The sequence below is a fragment of the Spermophilus citellus genome, assembly GCF_964194105.1.
Source record: "Spermophilus citellus genome assembly, chromosome: 1".
NCBI lineage: Eukaryota > Metazoa > Chordata > Mammalia > Rodentia > Sciuridae > Spermophilus > Spermophilus citellus.
In genome coordinates, this window is record NC_138182.1 from 198,917,651 (window position 1) to 198,936,367 (window position 18,717).

General features: G+C 32.1%; 1 pseudogene across 1 annotated transcript; it reads right to left on the reverse strand.

Moving 5' to 3' along the window:
- Positions 1-242: 242 nt before the first annotated feature.
- LOC308655282 (large ribosomal subunit protein eL42-like) lies at positions 243-2,155 on the reverse strand (annotated as a pseudogene). The gene is made up of 2 exons: positions 2,102-2,155; positions 243-556 (listed from the first exon to the last, which is right to left on the reverse strand). The product of its transcript is annotated as a large ribosomal subunit protein eL42-like (transcript).
- Positions 2,156-18,717: the final 16,562 nt, after the last annotated feature.

Genomic DNA, 18,717 nt, shown 5'->3' on the forward strand with positions numbered 1-18,717 from the left:
ACTTTAAATCTATGTAATTAGTTAGCTTCCCAGTTTTTTTTTAATACTTATTTTTTAGTTGTAGTTGTCAGTACCTTTATTTTTTAATTTATTTTTATGTGGTGCTGAGGATCCAACTCAGGGCCTCCCATGCGCTAGGTGAGTCCTCTACTGCTGAGCTACAACCCAGCCCCCTTACCAGTTTTTTTTTTAACCTCAACATTTTATTATGTTATGATTCATAACAAAACAAACAATGAACCTTAGAACTGGATCACTTGGCCCTTTCTCATCTCCTCCCAGTTCAAAATGCTAGCATCTCTTAATAGCCAGCATTCTTTCAGATCTGCAGTTAGGCTCAAAACACTCAAGCCTCAGCACAATCTTCTTTGTAGTTTTAGCCTTTTTTCCTGAAAATTGGCTTAGTCTGCCCACCATAGCCACTCTGTTTCCTGTCATACCCCCGCTTTCCCTGTGCATACAGAGAATCCTTGCCTTTCTAGCACTGTGTCACTTTATGGGGTTGGTGTTTGCCGCATTTCTTACAGAACATCCAGCGGGTCTTAGGAACGTTCACCTAGTAAACACACCATTCACAAAACCTATCGAACCAAAATGGCCCAATTGCCTCACTGACTCAGCTGCAGCTGAGGAATCCCACGCCAACTTGATTCTAACTCCTTGCTAACACACAGCGATCTTGTGGCTGCAAAATGTGGTCCAGTCCCATGTGCTTCAAGCACAACAACCTCCATTTGGCCCCAAAGAAGGAAGAAAGCTTTATTAACCTCACCCACGGCTAAGTCTACCTCATAGACCCCATCACTTCAATTTCGGCCCCCAGAGCCTGATCTCTTCATGATCTAGCCCAGTAATGCTGGGTTTCATTGGGATACCCAGGCCTCACAGGGGCCTGGACCCACCACAGGACAGTACCCTCTACGCTGTGGTAAGGATTAAGCTGGATGTTACAGAGTCCAAACCCAACGTCCTACCATCCTTCCCAGTTTTTTTGATGTTGGAAAATGATATGAGACTCCTTGTTCAGAGACAAATAACTATACCATATCCATGATCAGAACTAAGTTTGCACCATAAGATAAATTTCCATAATATAAAAATACTATAGCCATTGGAATCATCAGCACAGTGTATTATTATATTGTAGAGGAGGAACTCTAAATATAGATAATAATAAATAAATTTTTAAATTTTATTGATTTTCAATTGATCCACTCACAAAATTAATTCACAGTTCCACAGATTCTTCATTGGGTTACCCATTCAATTCCAAAAGGCCAGTTGAGAATAGATGCTTTCTAATTAGTATACCTAGTAGCCATGTCTAGGAGCAAAGAAGTCCTTCCTAAACGTTCAGGAGATCCTCTGGGAAGAAGGTACCTTGGTTCAGTCATTATGATATCTGGTTTTAAAGAGTTCAGGCTCAAAGTTTTGTAGGGTTTTTCTGTATAATGATCTACCGAATAACAACAATTTTCTATATCAGCTCTTTTCATTCAGGAGAAACCCTGTATATTTATGAGATGGAGAAGAGAAAGCATGTAAAACATCAAAAGCCCATCTCACATGATAATTTAGTAGTAAAAGCCACAAAAGCAATACACCAAACTGTCCTACAGGGCCCTTCCCACCAGTAACAATATTTTTCTTTTATTACTATAAATATTTTCAATGCTATCATTTGAACTCAGTTACATCCTTTACTTATGAGCTTAGGAGGAGGATTACTTGGGTTCATGTGGGCAATGATGCCACAGAAGTGTGTATCATTTCATTCTAGAGATGTTACCAGCATGTCTGGAGGTGTGCATGTAAATTTTGATATTCCTGAGTGACAGGAAAATTTCAGTCCTAGCCCTAATTGCCTTGTTTCATGGCACTGGAATTAGAAGTAAAATTAATAGAGGAAGGATCAAGGATATGTAGGGTGAAAGGAGTTTCATACTAATTACTAATATACATTTTCTTTTGTATCAAGCAATGTTACAGCATTGAGTAGCTCCATCAAGTGGAGCTTCCATTGTTTCATGTTTTCCCCAAACACAACACTGGAAAGTGACAACTTCATTAATGACACTATCTAGTTCAGCTTTGGATATACCTGAATTAAATAGTTGTGACCAGATTGTTTTTCAGCTGTGCCCAGAGCATTCATATTCACTATTTTATTTTAAGTTTGACACACAAAGTGGTACTTCTTTTTAAGTCCACAGGAATCTGGGGGATCTAATTTTCCCTTACTAAGTTCTCTAAATTTAATACCCAGTTTCATAAGGACCAAGGAAGTTTTCAACGTGGTAGGGATGATCACAAACATTTATCTACACTTCCTTAGGCCATGAGTAAGTAAGCTTTTTGTCACAGTTATTAAAATACCTGCTAAAAACAACTTAAAGGAGGGCTGAGTTTGTGGTTCAGCAGTAGAGCACTCGCCTAGCATGTGCTAGGCCATGGGTTTGACCCTCAGCACCACATTAAAAAAATAAATAAAATAAAGGTATTGTGTCCGACTACAACTAAAAAGTAAATATTAACAAAATACAACTTAAAGGAGGAAAGGTTTAATTTTACTCATGATTTTATTCTTGGTACTAGTTGATAAAATTAGGTGGGTTTGAGGTTTACCATCAGAAGCCTCATCTACCAGGAAGAGAATTGTCATCAACCATGTCATTGTCCATGGAGCTGTGTGTGAACTGACCTCTGGTTACATTGCCTGCAAACCACCCCCTGATTTTGGCAGTTTAATAGGAAGTACACTGGGGTACAAATTATTGTTTTGTTCTTCATGAAAGTGAGTCAACTTTTTTGCTATTAATTCCTTGGACTTTTCACAAATGCATTGGGGGGCATGAATTCCTCATTCTTTCTTTCCCAGAAAGTCCTGATGCTATGCCACAAAATAAACATCATCAGAAACATCAAGAAGTGTGATTTGTCTGAGATTCTTCTGTAAGGTAGCATGATCTGCCACAATTTCATGGATATTAAAAGAAAACACTGAATCTCAATTCCTGAACGGTGATTTGTAGAATCATGTAATAAATTCACATAAAATGTGCTTTGTTCTAAGGAAAGAATTCCCAGATTAGGAAATTTGTGAACATTAAAGTAAGCTGTAAGCATTATTCCCCTTTGCTCCATGGTGAAACATTATGTCAAAGCTATTTATAGTTGTTTGCAGTTGTTGCTTTGTTTTTACTAGGGATTATACATGGGGGTGCTTTACTACTGAGCTACATGAGCTACATAGCCACTCCTTTATTTTTTCAACTTTTTTTTATTGAGATAGATTCTTATTAAATTGCTGAAGATGACCTTAAATTTGGGATACTCCATCCTCAGGTCTTCTGAATCTCTGGGATCACAGGTATGGACCACCACACCAGGTCTGTTTACTACACATTCTTGGAGGATAGGACAGAAAAAAAATGTAGTCAGTGTGTCCTCTTTAAGTACATGATAAAAAATTAGAGGCCACTGAAAAATTATCTTCTTACAGAAACAAGTCCATATATGTTAATAAATAATAAATATGAGGAAATCAAACACACATGAAAAAAAATAGATTGTCAGCTCTGGTAAAACAATTAGCATTTCATGTCATTTGTGTGTGACATGAGTAAAACTTAAAGACAGAAAAACCAAAGATAAAATATGGCAATCTACATGCCTAGAAATCTCAACAAAAATAAACTTATGTTTATGCATTAAATGTATTAAAATTGTGCTTTAAAACTGAAAGCAATGCTGAATGCACCAGCATACTGAAATAATAATAAACTACAAGTGAAAGAGATTTATTCTTAAGGTGCAAGGATAGTTGAACAAATAAAAATCAATTCTCTTAATACAGCACTTTAACAAAATAAGGATTTAAAAATCACATGAAGTTCCCAAAAGATTGAGAAATAAAATTTGTCAGAATTCAACACTGTTCAATAATTAAAAAAAAAAATCTCCATAAACCAGGAATAGGACATTCCTTTAGCCTAATAAAGGCCATATATGTAAAGTCTATAGTTAATGTCATGATGAAAATCTGAAATCTCTACTTTTAAAAAAGCAAAAATATCCACTCTCACCACTTATGAAAGTGGTGGAAGCCTATCCAGAGAAATAGAAAAATAAGAAATAAAGTTTTCTAAAATAAGAAAGTAAAATATATTTCCAAATAATGCTCTTATATGTGGAAAACACTAATGACTCTATAAAAATTATTAGAAATAACTTTAAAAAATCAGAAAATTTGTAGAATACAAAATCAACATAAAAAAATCAGTTGCTTTTCTATATACTAACAATGAAGTATCTGAAAAGAAGTGTAGGCAAATCTCATTAATTTTAATATAAAAATATTTCCTAGTGTTTGTGGATTAAAAGACAAATATCGTTAAAATGTCCATCCTTCCCAAAGTGATTTATACTGAATGAAATATTTACAAAGTTGTAATGATATTCTCAATAAAAGTTCAAAAAATAATTCTAAAATTTATATAGAACCACAAAAAAGCATGAATAGGTAAATCAATCTTGATAAAAAAGAACAAAGCTAGAGGCATCGCAATTTCTTATTTAAAATCGTATTGCAATGCTAGGGCAAAGAATCACAACAATATGCTGGAATAATGATGAGCAAGTAGGTCATTACAATAGAAAAGAAAGTACAAAAATAATTTCTTGCATATACAGTTGTCTGATATTTATTAGAGAGTCATTAAAAAATACATAAGAGTCGAATAATCTTCTCAGCAAATGATTTTCAGAAAACTGGATCTCTACATTCAAAATGATAAAATGAAATTTTTATATTATCCATGGACAAAAGTCAATTCAAAATGAACTAAAGAATTTAAAAAGCAGAACTGAAACTATAAAGATTTTAGAAGAAAATACCAGGGAAAGGCTTCATTTCTGTGTTCTTGGAAATGATGCATGACAATTAAAAACCAACCAAACAACAACAACAACAACAATAAAACAACAAAGCAACAAAATGAGAACTAAAAAACTAGAAATGCATAAAACTAAAAATCTTCTCTATAACAACGGAAGGAATCAACAATCTAGAAAATGTGAACTGATAGAGTGGTTTGATATGAGGTTAATCTTCAATGTAAATAAGGATCTCCTAGAACTCAATAGCAAAACAAGACACAACAAAACCAAAACTGAAACAGAATATTAAAAAAAAAAAAATGTTACCCAAGGGCTGGGGATATAGCTCAGTTGACAGAGTGCTTGCTTCAAATGCACAAGGCCCTGGGTTCAATCCCCAGCACCACACAGAAAAAGTGATTTTTTTCCCCGATTAGAAATGGGTTAAGCACTTGAATAAACATTTATCCAAAGAAGACATAAAGATTATCAACATGTATGTTAAAATATGTGAACATCAGTAACTATGAGGGGAATGAAAATCAAAACTACAACGAACCCTTACCTCAAATATGTGAGGATTCAAGAAGCAAGGCAGCAGTATTTAATGTATTGAGAACTTGGAATACTTGGAAATTCTTGGTGGGAGTGCAACATGGTTCAGCCACTGTGAAAATCAATAAAAAATTTGTTTTAAAATTTAACACTTAAAATTAAAAATAGAATAATATTTTAAATGAAAACTAGAATAACATAATGTCAAGTAAAACCACTTCTGGATACTTGTCCAAAATAATTAAAATCAGGATCCTGAAGACATATTAATATGTATTTATGCTTATTGCAGCACTGCTTATGGTAACCAAGTTGTGGAAACCACCTAAATTTCAACTGACAAATTAATGGATAAAAAATTATATATACATATAATTGAGTGGTTTTAAGTCTTTTAAACAAGGACATTTTGCAATATGAGACAACACAGATGGGCCTTGAGTATCTTACATTAAGTGAACTTAGACAGGCACAGAAAGAAAAATGCTACACAATTCCACCTCTATAAAGTATCTAAAAAATGTCATATCACAGTATGGAATATGGTTACTGTGATTTAGGGGAAGTAGGAAATGGCAAGTTACTAATAACTAGGTATACATTTCAGTCAACAAAACAGAATTAGCTCTAGACATCTGAAATACAATATAGTACCTGTGGTCAATAATAATGTAAGTGGGTATATCTCATATTAAATGTTCTTGCCAGAATAAAATCAAATAATAATCAAATGGAAATAATAGCAGTATAATTCTAAAGAAATTCAATGCTCATAAAAAATTACCCCAGTGTAGGCCACAATCTTGATGTAATCATAGAGCAGATCAAATTATCAAACCATCATGAAAAGATAGTATAAAAAGAAATGAAACAAAGGTTTATTCCAATTAATTCCTGGTTTAAGATATTTAAATTTATTTGAAAAATACTTACTATCATGCCATTTTTTTCTTTTTATGTTTAATATCATTTCTCACTAACATTTCACACAAGATGATCTTCAATTTCCTTTTCTAGTTTCTTAAATTATGGTTCTTTCATTTCAACTGTTATATTTTTTCAGTGATGTTTTCTCTATTTTGCATAATACATTTCTATGTTGCCAATATTCCCATTTGATTGAGGATGTGCTTTTAGCATGCATTAAAAAACTTATTTTGTCCATTATATAATAAAGGTTGATTGGTGTGTTATCTTTAGTCCACTAAAGCTATGCTGTAATTCTCTATGTATGTGTGTCTGTGTGACATACAAGATATATATGTGTGTATGTGTACATGTGTACACAATCAGTGATGTACAGGATAAGAACATTTCAACATGATGGTGTTTCATAAGATTATAAAGAAGCTGAAATTTTCCCATCATTAGAGAATGTTTTAGCTGAAGAAGTGAAAGAAACAGAGGCTGCAGGAGAAGAAAAGGAACCCCCAAGAAAATTCAGTGAAAGGTTTAGCAGAAGCTTTTGCAGACCTCACAAAGCTCCTCAAAATTTTAAAAACTCCAACACGAAAATGTTTCTGTTACTACAGAGGAATGTTCATAATGTGTTATCTGCTTACAAGAAAATCTATGGTGAAAAAGAGAGACAAACCAACCAAAACACTATGGGTGTTTTTCTAAAAGGCATAAAACATCCAAAAAACCCCTATGCAGGTCCTTTCAGGAGGTGTTCACAAAGGAGGTTTGCTGTCCTCACAAATGACAAACCCAAGCACCTTACTTCCTTTTGTCCTTCCAGTGGGATAGATGTACAGATGTAAGACAATATAATTGATCCTGACCCTGTGGAGGGCCAAAAGACTATGTATCAGTTTTGAACAAAGAGTTTAAAGTAATATATATATATATATATATATATATATATATATATATATATATATATTTAAGAATATAAACAATAATAGTAAAATAAAAAGGAAATGTATTTGTACAACTATTCAATGTGTTTATTTTAAGCCAAGTGTTATTACAAAGAGTCAAAATGTTCAAAAAAATAAATGTTTATGAAGTAAAAAAGTTGAGAGATAAAGTGGAGTAGAAAAAGAGAATTAAAGGGAGAGAGGAGGAATGAAAAAAGTGAGGAACAGTGGAATGAAACTGATCAAAATTTCCTCCATAAATGTATGAAAATAGCACAGTGAATTTCACCTCTGCTAATTAAAAAAGCATTATAAATAAATAACAGAAATATCAGTATAATAGAGGAAGGGGAACAGGCGGAGTGAGGAGGGGAACATAAGAGATAGTACTGGGGACTGAATTACAATCAGCAAATTATAATCCATGCTTTTATAATTCCTTCACAATGATTCCTAATATTATATGTATCTACAATGCATTAATAATAAATACATTTTTAAAACAAATGTAAATCAAAGCAAAAAAGTTCTAGCAAGGCAATATTAATTGAAGAAAAAATTATGTAAATCTTTTGTTAGACAAGTTTTCAGGGTTTATAAAATCTATAGTAGTATACACCAGTATCGTAGGCTTTCATGTTCACTCACCAATCACTCTCTTAGGAAGTTCCTGTGGCCTTGTATTGATTTTTTTTTTCTTTTTCTTTCTTTCTTTTTTTTTTAAGTTATAGGTGGAAATATTTTTATTCTATTTTATTTTTTATGTGGTGCTGAGGATCGAACCAAGTGCCTCACACATGCCAGGAAAGTGCTCTACCTCTGAGCCACAACCCCAGCCCCTGTGCTGATTCTTTATGTCCATTTAAAACCATTTTTCTTCTATGAAATCCTCAAGGTTGGAACAGGGCAAAGAGCCAACAGCCTGACCTCATGTACTATCTTGACGGTAATGAAACTACTTTGCTTTAATCTTTTTAGAATTGTGTGTCTTCTTGTCTATTTTGAATTAAAATTGATAAGCTCATCTTCATTGTGTGATATAGACTATCACTTTTTTTAGGTAATTGAATTCAAAATTGATCATGTTAGGCATTAAAAAATCCATATTTTTTCCTTTCTGTTGATTTTGCTCATTTGTTGATTTTATCTTTGCCCAAATCCTAGTCAATATCTTCATCAACTTTTTTTGTCCATTTTACTTTGTTATAAAACAGAAATTGCCAAAACCAAGAATAACAGTAAAATGAAATCTGGATTGAATTTTATGATAATATGTATTTTCATAGCAAAAAATTTTTTCACAGTAATGATTTTTTTTTTGTAAATAATTTGAGTTGTTCATTTCAAATTGTAACACTCTTACAGATGATGTGCATGATGAATTGCTACTGAATGCATGCGATCCCACAGATTTGAAACATATGACCAGGCTTTGCATCTTATTTGCAATGGAGTAGCATAGCCCCTAGAGGAAAGCTTGGCAAAATATAGAATGTGTTCTGTTTACAAGTAAGTGCAGTCTCACCATTTAACAAGATAATTGACAGAAATAAAAACAATGAATTGATTTGACATAGCTAAATTGTAAATTCACAATGAACCTGACTTTGTTTTTTAATTTTAAGGTGGGCATCCAAATTTGCTCTTCACAACTCCAAACCATTCCATCTTAACTTTACCTGCTAGTTTTTTTGTGTTTGTATTTTGTCTTTTCCCACTCTTGAACTGTTTCTGATCCCATATTTTCAATTAGAATCCATTAATTCTGGGATCTGATTTCTTCTCTTGTCCCAAAATATTTAATTCTAGTTTAATACTCTGTTCAAAGGAAATTTTCAAGAAGCAATTGTTCAAATCAGTGTTTCTTAAAATATGGTCCTTCAGTTGTAGGATTTTCATATAAGGTCCATATGCTTGTTTTTTTTTTTTTTTTTTTAGTTGAATTTCCTAGACAATTTTAAAAGTATACAAAAGTTTAAGAATCATGTCCTCAAACTAAAGGAATAAAAAATCTTTGGTTTAAAAGTAGGAAGAAAATAAATTTAGACAAGTTGAAGAGCACTGCTTTAGTCAGCTTTCTTCACTGCTATAACTAAAGCACATGAACAAAATAGTTGTAGAAGAGGAAAAGTTTATTTGAAGGCTCACCATTTCAGAGGTCTTGGTCCATGGAAAGCTGACTCCATTCCTTGGGGTTTAAGATGAGGCTGAACATCATGGTAGAGTGTGTGGCATAGGGAAGCCACTCACATGAGATCAGCAAGCAGAGAGAGAGAGATTCAACTAGCCAGATACAAATAGTTACACCAAAGCCATACCCTTATTCCCAACCCTTCCAGTCTCCCTCTACCACTTCAGTTACCACTCAGTTAATCTTTATCAGGATATAGAAAAATCACTGCTTGGGTTAAGACTCTCAGCCCAATCATTTCTCCTCGGAACATCCTTCCATTGTTTCACATGTGAGCTTTTGGGGACACCTTACATCCAAACCATAACAAGCACCATCTTGAAAAATATACCATGATGTTGTTCAACTCCTACACCCAAAATTACAGATTGCCAGCAATCAGGTTAGCATTAAAGTATTTACATGTTCATTATAACAATTCTGCACTCATTACCTAATTGCTATATATATTTTGTAAATCTTAAATGGTCATACCACAACTCAATTGTTATTAGCATCAAGGCTTATATGTAGTACACCAAATACTTAATACTGTGCAATAGTAAGGGACGTGAACTTTACAGCAACCCTAAATGTAAGCACCACCTTTATCAATTTCTGGCCTTTGAAAGATATGTTATGTTCTCTCATTTCCTAACATCTCTCTCTTTCCCATTTCCTGTGTATTTTCTCCACATCTCAATCTTTTTTCTAAACATTTGGAGGATCTTATCACCATAACTACTCTTTCTCAGAGATCATGGTATATTGACTTTAGTACTGTCTGGCGTGTGGACCATTGCTGTCACTAATAAAGCATATTGTATAAAACAATATGCTTTCAAATAAAATATTTAAAAGACAGATATTTGTTTGCATAAAATTCTTTTGACTGGAGGGGTATATTAATGATATGTATGGAAATTTAATCTTTTACTAATGCTTCTTTCCTTTTATGACTAGACAAATAAGAGCCATGCCATGGACTTCATGCACTGGAGGATACCACATATCATAAGTATTACAATGTTTAGTATATTATAGAAATTTATTTATAAATTAATGAAGGCCTTTTTGCCCAGTTTCAGGATTCAAGAGTAGTATTGTACCATTCACCTGTTTAAGTAAATAAATTTTTAAAGTATTCAGGGAAATATTGCTGTGTACCCCATCTTTATGTCTTCAAAGAAATAAAAAGGCATTTGGCCCATGCCTATGTTAATGGGAGTAGGCATTGATTTAAAATAAGAAAAGAACCTGAGTAAGAGAGTGTTTACAGAAGGTAAAATACATTAATTTGTCAGTATATTTCTCTAATGTATTAAAAAGGCCAACTTATTTTTAGCTTAAAAAAACATTATCATTAATTCATCAAGGCATTCATTCTCTTGTTTTGTTGTTATTTTATTTTTACAATACACTAGTTTATTTTCCAGGGTTAGTCATAAATTAGCACAATTTTTGGTAACAAGTATATGTGACTGAGTATAGTATGTAATAATTTATATTGCCCTATATTTTTGTATGTGAAGGTCCAAAAGTAAATGCATGAAACATAAACTTATTTACATTAGCAAATGCATGAGAACTTAAAGCTGAGATTAAGGTGTTATTTATTTAAGCAAAAATAAAATTTAGTACAATATGATAACAAAGAAAATATTCATTAAAATTTTATTTTGATTTAAAATTTTAGTGTAAACTTATATAATATGTATTTTTATTTAATTTTAACAGACAAATTTAAATTTTGAGACTATAACTCTTGCAAACATGAAAATATTATGTTTTCTTTTACATTAATTCATGTTTATTGAGACCATATTCAAACCTGAGTGATTTGAGTATAATTATAATAGTTTATCTCTTTAGATTATCACTTTAAATATGTGGACAATTACATGAAAATCTTTTTAACAAAACCAATAGTCAACTTTTTAGGAAAAAATCATATATTCATTAATAAATTATAATGTTCATTTATTTAATACCCAAACATTCCCTACCTATAAGCCTAATACACAAACATGGGCAATAACAAATTGAGTTGTTTTTGGCATTTTGATTACCTATGCAAAAATCATAACTTTGTACTTAAAAAATTTATTGAAGCTTATTTTAAGTCATGTATTTAATTTAGCATTTATCTTGCTTCATTTTAGTTTATGGATTCATACTATGTAATGCACATTTATACTTTTGATTTAGACAATATACTCATATTAGGGGTGGGCTTATTTTTTCTTCAAATCATATACAAGTGGAAACACCAAATAGAAGTGAAGTTTTCTTGAATCTGTACCATATTGTGGATGAGTGTGCATTTACTTGGTACTTGCTGCAATCTGACAGATTCCAGTGACAGGGAAGAACAAAAGATTCTAAGTGAACTAATTAAATAACTTTAGTAGAAAAACAAGAACTCTAAAAACCCCAATTTTTGAAATCACATTGGTAGGTCAGACAATTCAATAAATTGTGTATATGAGTCTAGAATTAATATTAGATTAATTTCTCTTCATTTTTAGAATTGTTATATTTTAAGATATAACTTTAGAATTTTCAGGATGTAAATAAAAAAGCCATAATGGCAAGGTAATTTGATCATGAGGAAAAAGAGACTATTTTGGAAATAAAATTTTAATATTCTGTGAAGCTAGGTTACCTTTCTTTTCCCAAAGATTCAACATTTTTATTACCTAAAATAGAATATATATATGTATTATTCTCAGAACTTTTAATGCATTTAGACAATTAAAAATGTAGTAGATGTTGAATATAATTTATTTATCAGGACAGACAGAATATTTCATGCTACTCAGACATGACAATATTTACCCAAAATAAAAAAGTAAATGCTTAATAATCCTTCATTTTCTCTGCCAAAGGAGTCATAGCTGCTTCGACTGAGGGTGAAATGTTATAATCAATGTTTCCAGACATTCCCCTCTGACTCTGCCAATCTCTCCAAGAACTTTTCTAAATCTGTCTCTCATTTCTCAATTGAACACCTGGGAGATTTTTGATATGTATGAAGCACATCATGCTAACGTTTGTTAAAGAAGATTTCAGTAGCTCATGAAAATTAAATGCAAGGTTAAAATTCACTGTGAGTTTAAGCCATTTCAGAATCACAGATCAGTCCTATTCTGTGTTAGCCTTATTCTAAAAGTTTAAGATCTGGCTGCTTACAAACCATCTATTCAGAAATAGTACTTTGAAAACTTCCCCAAATAAAGAGTAAGTAAGTTTTTCTCCATCAAATAATTCTTAGGTGGATGTGAGTGCATGTTTAATATGTCAATGATATGACCAGTGAATGCAGAATCTAAAGCCATTTAGTTCAGATTAAAAAACCAGGAATTCAATGGCACAAAAAGGAATTCTAGTGAATTTTTAAAATATATTTTCCATGTTAATTGCACTTTAGAAAAATATTTATTCTCATGGTAAATTAAGCTTCATTTTTTCCATAGTTGTCCATCTTTGGGGAAGTCTCTCACAAATAGAGAATATTGGAAAGTACTTATGGAAGGTTTCCTGAGGCAGAAGCAATGCTTCAAATTAATCAGTAATACTTTTCCAATTCTCACCTGTAATTTGAAAATATGCTACTATGTAACTCCACCAGTTTCATGTATTAGCATCTTTGGGGATGTATTTAGTAATGGATAAAAATCATTATATCATCAATTCTGATTTCTCTGCTCACAGCACAATAGAAGAAATGTGAAAAATGGCTTTATTTGTAATTCCTTAATACAGGTAGTTTGTATCATTGTCCTTATAAACACACACATTATCAAATAAGGTCTATTTTGTTGGCAATGTGGGGAAGAAATATTTATTCTCAAGAAACACTCTAGACTGAGAATTTAATTGTTAGTGTGGGTGTGTGTGAGGAGAGATTGACTACATTTCATGAATACTAAATTTTAATTTAATTTGGCATCCTGAAATCATCTAATGACTCTTTCACTTATAATAAAATACTAATAAAGTTATGTTTTGAATGATGCCCTAGTACATTCAGTTCTAAACAGTATACATTGTTTAATTTTCTTAGCCTATATATCTAAAGGAATTCCCATGACATTTTATCATGAGACATTTTATCACTACTTTGAGTTTCATCATTACATCCAACAAGTTTGATTGGCTTAATTAATCAAATGAAAATATTATAGGATAATAAACTTAAGTGTTAATTGTATCATAAAAGTTTAAATAATTAAAATGATGCCAGGAAAGGTAAAGGACGACAGAAGAGAATACAGAGTAAGAAATATGCTTGTTCTCAACCATCTGTTAGAAAATCTTGTCAAAACGATTCAATTGCTATCATCTGCTTAGTAAAGCCAGAGTGTGAAAATTATTCTTTTATTCATTCATTAAATAGATATTTAAGGAGCATCCAATATTTCCATGGCAGTCTCTTAAGGATTAGGATTACATAAAGCCCCTCTTTTCATGAAGTGTAGAGCCTCCTGAGAACAACATTTAAACCATGCTAATTTATTCTTGGGAAAAACTCAAGAAGGAGAAAAATACAGTGTGAAAGGAGTGCATTTAACATAAAACCTTGAATTGAATAGGAAAGATGTTCTTGAAGAAGGCATCTGAAGCACATATTTAAAAGATAAAAGTTAGAACAGAATTGTTATAGCAATGGACAGAAGTATGTATTAAAGCCTTGATATAGGAAGACACAAGTCATTCAGGTAATGAAAAGTAGCTGTAGAAACCAGATACCTGAGAGATATATAGAAAGCAGTTAACATCACACTACAGTGAAAAATGACATTTCACACATACTAAAGGATTTTTATATAAGATTAGTAGGTTGCTTTCAAAAGAAATAAATGACCTCTTTGTTATTAGGTCACATTTATACAATTAAAAGCTTCAGGCTGAGGAAGAGTTTTTGGTTCCACATGTAAGGATTCTGAAAGTTACTACTACATCCTATCAACAAGTAAAAAGCTGAAAGAATCAAAAAATCAACACTTCTTGGTTTCATTAAGAGTAGTAAAAATATAGGAACAGATGTTGTCCCCAAGATTAAGAAATTCAAGAGTACAGGAAGGGATTATGATTTGCCAGAATAGAAACATAAACACAGAAGGCAGAGCCTGGGTAGGAAAACATGAACTGTATTGGATGAATTAAATTGTATTTCAGAAGCTCCATGATTCTCTTAGCACACACTGTAGAAAAGAACCATTTTTAAATCCTCCAGAGTTCTTTGTTCTTAACTATTCTACTCTCAAGAGAAACTATTGAACTAGGGCCTAACTTGCTGTGGTGTTATCAGAACCTAAATGACATAGTTGAAGGGAAATATCCAACTCCAGCTCACTCTATAAGAGAAATATGAAATTCTAAAGCACTCTGGCTACCTAGCACTAACTAAAAAAGGACGAAAACCCTGGGAAACATTTGGAATTTCAAAGTCCACTGCCATAAACTTTGTAGAAGATTGATATCTAATCATAATACTGCATTATTTTATATCCTGTGAAAGCATCCTACAAAAGTGTAGGAGAAATTAAGACTTTCTCAAGAAAACTTGAATGGATTTGTAGACCTAAATTGTAAGAAAGGCATGAAGTTCTTTATGAAGAAAAATAGTAATATGGTAAATATTCCTATTTAGATAGATAAGTGAAGTGTACTGAAAAAAGCAAAGATAAAAACTTCTTTAAAAACTTTAATTTTCTTATTATACTATAATTTTAATTGAATTTTAATTTTAATATAATAGTCACAGTTTATTTAAATCAATAACTATAAAATATTTGATTCGATATATTCTCAAGTATGTATTATATATTTGAATACATAATACAATCTTTATGGGGGTATCTGGGATTGAACTCAGGGGTACTCTACCACTGTAACACATTCTCAAGCCTATTTTGTATTTTATTTAGAGACAGGATCTCACTGAGTTGCTTAGTGCCTCACTTTTGCTGAGATTAGCTTTGAACTTGTGATCTTCTTGCCTCAGCCTCCCAAGCCTCTGGGATTTTAGGTGTGCACCAGTGTACCTGGCTACAAGTGAAATTAGTGGGAATAATTATAAAAGAGATGGAAAGAAATAATTAGGATTATTTCATTACTGTAATGTTCCCACATTACCCATAATATGTTATAGTGTCCTTTGAAAGTGGGCTTGGATTAATTATAAATGGATATTACAAACTCTACAGTAAAAACTAAAATAAAAAGTAATAATATGTAATTGATATAATAAAAAAGAAGAAGAAATGGGATATAGAATATTAAATTCTCAGTTAAAAGTAAAAAGAAAGATTATAAGACAAAAATAGAAATAAATATCAAGTGCTATGAACAAAAATAGCTAAAATGTGGTATTAATCCATTTTGAACATCAGTGTTCTAAGTGTACTCATTAAGCAACACAGATTTTATGAATGGATCAATAAATAATGCCCTAATATTCATTCTGTACAAGAAACCAACACTAAATATAAGTGTGTTTATAATTAAAAGTAAATGGATGGAGAAAAATATACCACACTAACATTAATCAAAAAAAGGAAAAAAATAGCTATAATGATTTCAGACAGAACAATTCTCTAAGCAATGGCAATTTGCAGAGAAAATGAAGCTAAGTATAATTTTTATGTAATTTTTTTACTTATATATGACAGCAGAATGCATTATAATTCTTATTACATGTATAGAGCTCAAATTTTCATATCTCTGGTTGCATTCATAGTATAATCACACCAATTAGTGTCTTCATACATGTATTTGAATAGTAATGATCATCACATTCCACCATCATTAATTTCCCCATGCCCCCTCCCTTCCTCTTCAAACCCTCTGCCCTATCTAGAGTTTGTCTATTCCTCCCATGCTCCCACTCCCTATCCCACTATGAATCAGCTCCTGATATCAAAGAAAACATTCAGCACTTGTTTTTTTTTTTTTCTGTGATTGAATAACTTCACTTAGCATTATCTTCTCTAACTCCATCTGGTTACCTGTATATGTCATGATTTTATTTTCTTTCATTGCTGAGTAATATTCCATTTGTATATATGCGACGATTTTTTTTATCCATTCATCTATCGAAAGGCACCTAAGTTGGTTCCACAGTTTGGCTATTGTGAATTGTACTGCTATAGACATTACAATTCGCAATAGCCAAACTGTGGAACCAACTTAGGTGGTGTGGCTCTGTCCCTATAGTATGCTATTTTTAAGTCCTTTGGTATAGACTGAGGAGAGGGACAGCTGGGTCAAATGGTAGTTCCATTCCCAATTTTCCAAGAAATCTCCATACTGCTTTCCATATTGGCTGCACCAATTTGCAATCCCACCAGCAGTATATGATTGTACCTTTTTCTCCACATCCTCACCAACACTTATTGTTGTTTGTATGCATAATAGCTGCCATTCTGACTGGAGTGAGATGAAATCTTAGAGTGGTTTTGATTTGCATTTCTGTAATTTCTAGTGATGATGAACATTTTTTTTCCACATATTTGTTGATTGATTGTAAAACATCTTCTGAGAAGTGTTTCTTCAGGTCTTTGATCCATTTATTGGTTGGGTTATTTGTTTGCTTTGTTTGTTTGTTTGTTTGGTGTTTAGCTTTTTCAGTTCTTTATATACCCTAATGATTAGTGCTCTATCTGATGTGTGAGGGGTAAAGATTTGCTCCCAAGATGTAGGCTCTCTAGTCACCTCACTGATTCTTTCTTTTGCTGAAAAGAAACTTTTTAGCTTGATTCCATCCCATTTATTGATTCTTGATTTTAATTCTTGAGCTACAGGAGTCTTATTAAGAAAGGTGGGGCCTAATCCCAAATGATGGAGATTAGGGCCAACTTTTTCTTCAATTAGACACAGGATCTCTGGTTGTATTCCCAAGTTCTTGATCCATTTTGAGTTGAGTTTTGTGCATGGTGAGAGATAGGGGTTTAATTTCACTTTATTGCATATGGATTTCCAGTTTTCCCAGCACTATCTTTTCTCCAATGCATGTTCTTGACACCTTTGTCTAATATAATATAATTGTAGTTTTGTGGGTTAGTCTCTGTGTCTTCTATTCTGTACCATTGGTCTACCAGTCTGTTTTGGTGCCAATACCATGCTGTTTTTTGTTAATATTGCTCTGTAGTATAGTTTAAGGTCTGGTATAGTGATGCTGCCTATTTCATTATTCCTGCTAAAGATTTCTTTAATTCTGGTTCTCTTATTTTTCCAGATGAATTTCATGATTACTTTTTCTATTTCTATGAGGAATGTCATTGGAATTTTATCAGAATTTCATTAAATCTGTATAGTGCTTTTGGTAGTATGGTCATTTTGATAATATTAATTTTGCCTATCCAAGAGCAAGGTAGATCTTTCCATCTTGTAAGATCTTCTTAGTTTTCTTTCTTTAGGGTTCTGTAATTTTTATTATATAGATCTTTCACCTTTTTCATTAAATTGATTCCAAAGTATTTTATTTTATTTTATTTTATTGAGGCTATTGAGAATGGGGTAGTTTTCCTCATTTCCCTTTATGAGGATTTATCACTGATATACAGAAATGCTTTTGATTTATGGGTATTGATTTTATATCCTGCTATTTTGCTGAATTCATTTACTAGTTCTAGGAGTTTTCCAGTGGAACTTTTAGGGTTTTCCAGGTAAAGAATCATAAAGTAGTCCAATCTTGAAAAAGTTGTAACAGTTATTAGATGTCTGTGCCTAGCAGTAGCATGACAAAGTACATAAGATAAAAATTGATAGAACTGCAGGATGTAGATCCACTGTCATATTTAAAGATATCAACTTCCCTCTATCAGAAATAGATCCAGCAAGAAGGACCAAGCTGACCTCCAGAATTACTAAACCAGGCATAAGTCCTATATATAGACTATTTCATCAAATGACAAAAAGGTGCACATTTTTCTCAAGGTCACATGGAACTTTTATGGAGGTGTTCTAAAACTGAGCCCAAAGCAAACCTTAACAAAATTTAAAAATAAAAATTATACAATGAGTTTTATCAGATTACCATAGTATTTATCTAGAAATTTATATTAAAACATATATGTAAAACCTCTAAACAAATGGATGTTAAACAGCACATTTCTTTTTCTTGTTGCTCTTTTTAGGTATACATGACAGTAGAGTGTATTTTGACATATTATGCATACACAGAGTATAAATTATCCTAATTTGGAACCCATTTTTGTGGTTATACATAATGTGGAGTTTCACTGG